The following is a 7,228-nucleotide window of genomic DNA, read 5'->3' as shown; positions in this document are numbered from 1 at the left end:
CTCTCTCTCTCTCTCTCTCTCTCTCTCTCCTCTCTCTCCCTCCCTCCCTCCCTCTCTCTTTCCTTCTGATACAAGAACAACAATAAAAAAATATCTATTTATCAAATCCAGTTGTAGCTCCTTACATGCCAGTTAACATGAGGCTCACTGTGAGTCCATTTCATGTGTGAACTGGATTTATCAAAACATTTCTAGGAATATTCTTACACAATGAAGCATTTGTCTGTAACCTCTCAACCTTCCTAGTCTCCTAGTTGCTTTGATGGCACTCACCGAAGCATCTCACTTCATTTGCATTTAAATTCTAAATTCAAATCTCCACAGAACTTTTCTATTGCTATTTGAACCTCAAAAATAAAGAAATAACAAGCAAAATAAAAGATTTTAAAACTCATGAGATTTCAGGCCAGCACTATCGTATCTCCATTTTCTAGACAAAGAGGTGCCACCTAACCTCACTAAACTTCAAATTTCTCACCTGCAGATCAGGATGTATTGCAGACCCTAACACCTTTTCTCATCTTCTCACATAAAATGAAATAATAAAATAGTGATTGGAAGAGGTGAAAGACTAGAACACACCATTGAAAAGCTATTTTTGTCTCATCATAAAATGCAATGTATCTACCTTATATTGCAGGACATGGCACATAGTCAAGAGCAAACCTTGCTTTCTTCTCAACCGTAAGGATTTGGGAGCAGAAAAACACTGAATCTAACACCGCAGAGGACTTTTTTGTTTTGTTTTGCTTTGTTTTGTTTTTTATCTCTTAGGTTATTTCAGCCTTCTCTAGCAAGGACTCCATTGAAGTAGAAACTCCCCACCAGACTGTCTCACCTGAGTCCCAGCTCCCTAAATGAGGTAAGGACAAGAAGGAACCTGTCTATTTAGGCAACATCGTAGCCAGTCTCCTGGAATTAAATCAGTCTCCCACTTCTTTTTGGACTCGCCCTCAACTAAAGGGAACACACGTTACCTGCCTCTGTATTGGTCTCTATCCTTTCGGCACCTGTTTGTGACTTTAAGTAGCTGATGTCCCCCCTAGGCTCTCACAGTCCAGCCATGATCCAGGCCTTCATACACTGCATCTCAGCTACATGTCTTCTCTCACTTTCTGTATGTCTTCTACAAGATAGGGGATGGCAAAAGACCTTTCCTATTTTTCTCTCCCTCTTTCAGATGTTATTTACTTTTAACTGTAGGGATATTTTGGTTGCATGTGTAAATATGTACCATGTGAGTGTGGTGTCCATAGGGGCCAGAAGAGGGCATGGGACCCTGCAGAATCAGAATGGCCAACAGTGGTGAGCCACCAGGTCGGTGCCCTCTAGAAAACAGCCAGTGCTGCTCCATCTCTCCAGAGCCCTCTTTCTTTCTTTCTTTTTTTATTTTCTTTTATTGGATATTTTCTTTATTTACATTTCAAATGTAATCCCCTTTCCTGGTTTCCCCTCTGGAAATCCCCTATTCCATCCTCCCTCCCCCTGCTTCTGTGAGGGTGCTCCCCCACCCACCCACCCACTCCCACCTCCCAGTCCTGGCATTCCCCTACACTGGGGCATCAAGCATTCTCAGGACCAAGGGCCTCCCCTCCCATTGATGCCTGACAAGGCCATCCTTGCTACATATATGGCTGGAGCCATGGGTCCCTCCATGCAGACTCTTTGGTTGGTGATTTAATCCCTGGGAGCTCTGGAGGGTCTGGTTAGTTCATATTGTTGTTCTTCCTATGGAGTTGCAAACCTCTTCAGCTTCTTCAGTTCTTTCTAACTCCTCCATTGTGGTCCCCGTGCTCAGTCCAATGATTGGCTGTGAGCATCCACATCTGTATTTGTCAGGCTCTGGCAGTCTTCTTTCTTAGGCCCCTAACTGGAACTACTGTGAACTGTTCCCCAGGGTATTCACTTTCCTTCTTGATACCTTCTATGAATAAAGGGAAATATATTTGTATGTCTCATCACCATTCCAGTCTCCTACAAGTCTGGCCACACAATATCCAAGAGACAATGAGTGCTACTTATTTTTGTATTAACAGCACGTAGTCAAATGTTGGCTTGATGTTGACCCTCAGTGGAAATTGACTGAGTAAGTAAACAAGTGAACTCTCTGAATTTCTAAGTTGAAGAAAATGAATTGCAATGCTTTATCCATATTAAACAGTCAGAGGTTTAGTTGGGAGGAGGTGAAGAGCCTTGTTACGGTATCATACCTGAAATGGATGGCATTATAACTCATAGTGATGCACTAGGAAGAGAAGCAAGAAGACAAAGGAATTAAACCTCTGTCAGTGAGGAGTCAAATTCATGAAAGACATCCAAAGACAATTGTTTATAATTAAATACATTTTTTCCTTTTTATATGCTATAAAATCGTTAATCCTAATTGTCTACATGGGATTTTTTTTAAAAAAATGCTTTATTTCCACCACAATCAACTATTTATTGAGTTGAAATGTTTATAGACATTTTCCCCTACAGAAATGGAAAATTAGAGTTAGGCCATCTTGATAATAACATGTGAAAGTATCAGAAGGAATGAAAACGTATTCACCTGAGGTGGTCACAGCTATAATCCTGGCACTAAGTAGGTAGAGAGAGGACAGTTCCCAGGTCGATCTGGAGTACAGAGGAAGTTCAAGGTCAGCCTGCCTTACATAGAGAGAGCCAGTCACAAACACAAGGGCTTCTGATGTAGCTCAGTGGTTGGATGCTTGCTCAGCCTGAACACGGTCCTGGGTTCGATCCTTCACACTGCAAAAAAAAACCAAAACAAAATCAGCGGTTTTCTAAAGCTCTTGCCATCCTGCTTCAACGATATAAGATTGGTTGTTTGTCAAAACTAATAGCTGAGGTTAACTGATCCACTTGAAAAATGACCCACATTCAGAAATCCTACAAGAAAAATGGCTAACGACTACAGAGAAACAACAGCTAAGGTTTTTTAATTTATTTTTTACTCTTTGAGAATTCTTTACAGTATATTTTGATCATATTCATTCCCCTCCCCCTGCTCCTCCCATACCTTCCCTGCCTCCTGAGTCACCTAACTTCTTGTGCTTTCTCCCCCGACCCTCATCATAAATACAAAATAAAACCTATGGAGTCCAGGTTGTGTTGGCTGGCTACTGTCACGAGAGAGGGGCCTGTCCAGAGTGTGCTCTTCCTATGGAAGACAGTTCACTGCCTGTCTCCCAGCAGCAGGAAATGGGATGTCGTGCCTACCCTCCTGGGTGCCGAGATTATGTCTAGCTTGAGTTTGTGCAGATCTTGTGAATGCTACCACAGTCTCTGTGAGGTCATATGTGCATCTGCTCTGCTATGTCTGGAAGACATTCTTTGCAACCATCCATTGCTTCTGAGTCTTACAATCTTTCTGCCTCCTCTTCTATGTAGACACTTTAGCTTCAAAATGAGGGATATAATATAGACATGTCACGTAGGATTCAGGGTCTCAAGGTCTCCTTTTCTCTGCGTGTTGATGAGCTGTGGGTTTCAGTGTTGACTGCCATCTCCCACAAGAAGCCACTCCCTCTGTGCAGGAGGAGCATCACACGGATCTAAAGTTCTGCTTCCAACTCCAGGTTCAGATTCCAAGTCTCAGATTGTCGTGGTGGGTGGGGCAGCTCCAGCTAAGAATTCTAAATCACAGCACACTCGATGGAAACAAACAAATAAAAAAAAAAATGGAAGAACTATGGTTTACAAGTTTGGAAAGTTATTTTCATGTGCGTGTCTGTTTGTCTGTCTATCGGGTACATGTAGGCTGAGGCAGATCTACCTGGAGCTGGATTAAGCTGTAGGATTTGTCTGCTGGGAACCGTTCATGAATCCTCTTCAAGAGCAGCTTGTGCTTGCACCCAAGGGGGCCACCTCTCTAACTCAGGAGAAGCCATTTTAATGACCATTGGCAACATTAGTCTCAGGACACACACCATGGAGAGAGGTGGAAATTTGGATCTGTTTGGCTATGTTTCTAAAGTGGATTTAAACAATCCTGCTTCGGGACATTGTGTTCTGTTACAGATCAAGGCATCAGACAGAATATTAGAGGAGCAAGCGCATGCTAAGCATTAGGGTCCTTTTGCGGATGGTAAGCAAGACATCCATCATCCCCTCAGCTTCCGTGTTCCCAGCTGAACATTTTCATATGATTAACTTTCTGGGGAGGGGACTCTGAGACGAGTAACTTTGCTGCCAAATGTTTCTGAGTTCTTATCCTTTAAACCAGTCCCAAGTAGCAACACTAAGCACTAAGGCAGTTACGGTGATGTCCTGAGGTATCAAAATCTGTTCCCAGAACCACCTTCCTGTGCAGATAATAACAGCTATGGTGAGTGACACAGTAGGTGTGTGTGTGTGTGTGTGTGTGCATGCGCCTGTGCATGCGTGTGTCCTGTCAGGAAGGGAAAAACACTTGTAAAAGTCTTCAAAACTGAAAAAGGATCTGTGAATAGGCCTTTATGTAGGATATTTATGGGGATTTTGGTTTGTTTTCTGATTCTGTTTCAACTTTTAAGGAGTACCGTTAATGTGATTAATTAGCAAGAATTTATTGACTTGAAAAATCTCGACAGCCAACTATATATGATTTTTTTAAATGTATTTTTTCAGGTGAAACTATAAACTAGAGGGCTAATTAAGACCTGCTGTTTCCTGAGACCTAGTGTGCACTGTGTCAGGAAGGAGAGGCTCAGGCAGCTTTACCTGAAGGGTCCCATGTAATCTTTAGAGAAAACCCCAATGTTCTAGTCTGTTCCCGCAAACACAGTCTCTACTTAAGACCCTCAGTGGATGTAGACTTAAGTCTACCATAATCGTGAAGGGCAGCTGTGGAACTGGCTTCAGGAAAACTCAAGCCAGGGTGAGCCTCATACATACAGGCTTCAGCCAGTATCTCCAAATTGATAGAAACAACACTGTAGGTCATTCGGTTTCTGCCTTTTGACATTTCCTTACTGTGCCCTCTGTCTGCTTTGCTAAGGGTGGAGACAGGTGCAGCCACTCGTAGGGACTAGAATAACAGTGCAAAAACATGCAAAAGGTGAATTCTTGAGGTGAGAGATGGCTTGAACCAGCTGACTTCTCACTAGCTCCCAGCTTATCTGTTTTTATTAGGAGAAAAAAGAAATCTTTTTTTCCTAATGTCACCTTCTTGTTAAATAGTTCTAGAGTAGAGTTTAACTGCAAGAATAAAAGAAATGAAGAAAAGAAATAATAAACATGCCAATGTATTTTTAGGTTGGTGACATATTCGTGTGGCTTATCACCAAATGTGACAATCCCGTGGTGACAAATCTCCCAGTCAAAATAATAAGTGATTAAAAAAAAAAACAAAACTCCCTTCAAAGAAACTTCCAGTGTTTCAAAGTAGAAAATATGAACTGCTTACAACGTAAACACAAAAAAACAATATCCAGGTTAGATATTTTGAATTGATGTCTCCACTAGTGTTTTAAAACTATACACCAATAATTTTAAAATCTGTATTTTCTAAAAACTATACTCTAAGTGGAAAGCACGGGCCGAAGGGGTGGCTTAACGGGTAAGAGCACAGAGCACCCGGGTTGGATTCCCAGCTCACACATGGTGGCTCACAACCATCTGCAACTCCAGTTCCAGGGATGCTGACAATCCCTTCTGACTCCTTGGGCAGAGACACATGGAGCACACATGGAGCACAGATACACATGGAGCACACACATTCATGCAGAAAAAACACTCATACATGTTAAATAAGTAAATTTGATTGGTTGGTTTTTAAGAAGTCTGGTTTGCTGTGTCTATCTTGATCAAGAAGCAAGACGCCTGCTTCAGATAGTGTGCTACACACTCAGTCAAAAGGGACGACTTAAAGTCCTTTTACAGTCTCTGAGTATCACCCTGTAGCTTTCAACCTGACAGACCCCAAATTCTGAGCTCACAGGAAACATCCAACACAGAAGTTCCGTTTTCCAACTCATGGTAGAGTCTTTCTCAACTGAAAGTCCTCCTCTCCTTCCTAGTGCTGTGCAGTGTAACGGTTTGGTAGCTCTCTGCCTCTAAGAATCTTTCATCTTTTCCCACTGGTATCCTCTTGCCTTGCCAATCAATCATCCTGAGACAGACACATATGTGGTCCTCTCTTCTGACAAACAACATGGCTGCCCTGGCTCTCCTCTGGTACCTTCTTGTTTCATCCAAGACCAGGCTGAACGTTTTCTCTCAAGCTGAAAGCCCCGGGCCACATAAGGGCAAAGCAGCCACATCAGAGCTGCTCCTGGTACCAAGGAAAATTATTTGCCCCAAGAGGCAAACACAGCCCAGGCAGTGTCCAGGGTATCAATCCCTCTCTTCTCTGTTATAAAAGGTCCTATTGTAGAGACACAAATCATTCAGAGATGGCATAGACAATGTCTAATCAGTTAATAGCCACTGCGCAGCCGCTGGGGACTGGCCCCAAACTAGATGCCGCCTGTAACCTATTCACTGGAAGAAAGCAGGACAGAACACAACTCGCACAGATTTATATTCATTTCGTCTTCTAGCTCAGGACACCCGGGCAAGCCTGAATCCTTTGAACAGCAGTAGACAAAGGCAGCCGTAATAGAGATGAGAATATTTTTTATCTCTGGGCAGCAAGGTGGCAGATAAGTCCCAGTGAGTTACTCACACTGGTCTAGGTTGTATCCCTGCTTCTGTAATGAATCACCGCTTTATGGAGTTTACGGAATCTCTGAGATTCTCCTTCCTTGTTTGTGAAACAAAAATGACGACTATCTACATCACAAGTCCTATAAAGAACTGCAGTCTGTGGAAGTGCCGGACACTTTATGAGGCGTGCTGATGACACTCGGCCGTATTTGCTCTCCCCACGCCCCGTGTCTAAAATTAGAAACCCTCGTCAAAAGTCTCTTGCGTACAGTATCCTGGTTAGCCCTCACGCAAATCCCACCCACGTACACTTGAACTCGTGGACAGCACGTCAGGCCTTTGGGTTTGCTCTCTGAAACATAATTGAGAAAATCCTCTCGGTTTCTTGAATTTAGTTCTCCTCCCTGGCAAGAGTTACAAAAATACCTGAAGCTGTGAAAGGGTTAATTTTATTCCCGTGTTCCAGATGTCTTCAGCACCTTGACTTTGGTAATATATTAAGAACAGTAAGTCTTTCTAATGAAAGTGAAAGGTATGCATTGTGCTGAACTGAGCCACTTTCCCCTGAAGCAAAGCTCTTTCTTGGGACAGCATCCCG

General features: G+C 42.8%; 1 long non-coding RNA gene across 1 annotated transcript in view; it reads right to left on the bottom strand.

Moving 5' to 3' along the window:
• LOC110309927 overlaps window positions 1-6,772 on the bottom strand; it is a 14,655-nt gene extending 7,883 nt beyond the window's left edge. Inside the window, exons 1-4 of the long non-coding RNA XR_002379767.1 lie at window positions 6,650-6,772; window positions 3,044-5,181; window positions 2,552-2,751; window positions 1,922-1,924 (exon numbers count right to left, since the gene is read on the bottom strand). This is a non-coding gene — a long non-coding RNA (uncharacterized LOC110309927). The remainder of the gene's footprint in view (window positions 1-1,921; window positions 1,925-2,551; window positions 2,752-3,043; window positions 5,182-6,649) is intronic.
• Window positions 6,773-7,228: the final 456 nt, after the last annotated feature.

The sequence above is a fragment of the Mus caroli genome, chromosome 14 (genome assembly GCF_900094665.2).
Source record: "Mus caroli chromosome 14, CAROLI_EIJ_v1.1, whole genome shotgun sequence".
Lineage (NCBI taxonomy): Eukaryota > Metazoa > Chordata > Mammalia > Rodentia > Muridae > Mus > Mus caroli.
Note: the sequence above shows the minus strand (reverse complement) of the source record. Positions and strands in the feature narration are given on the sequence as shown.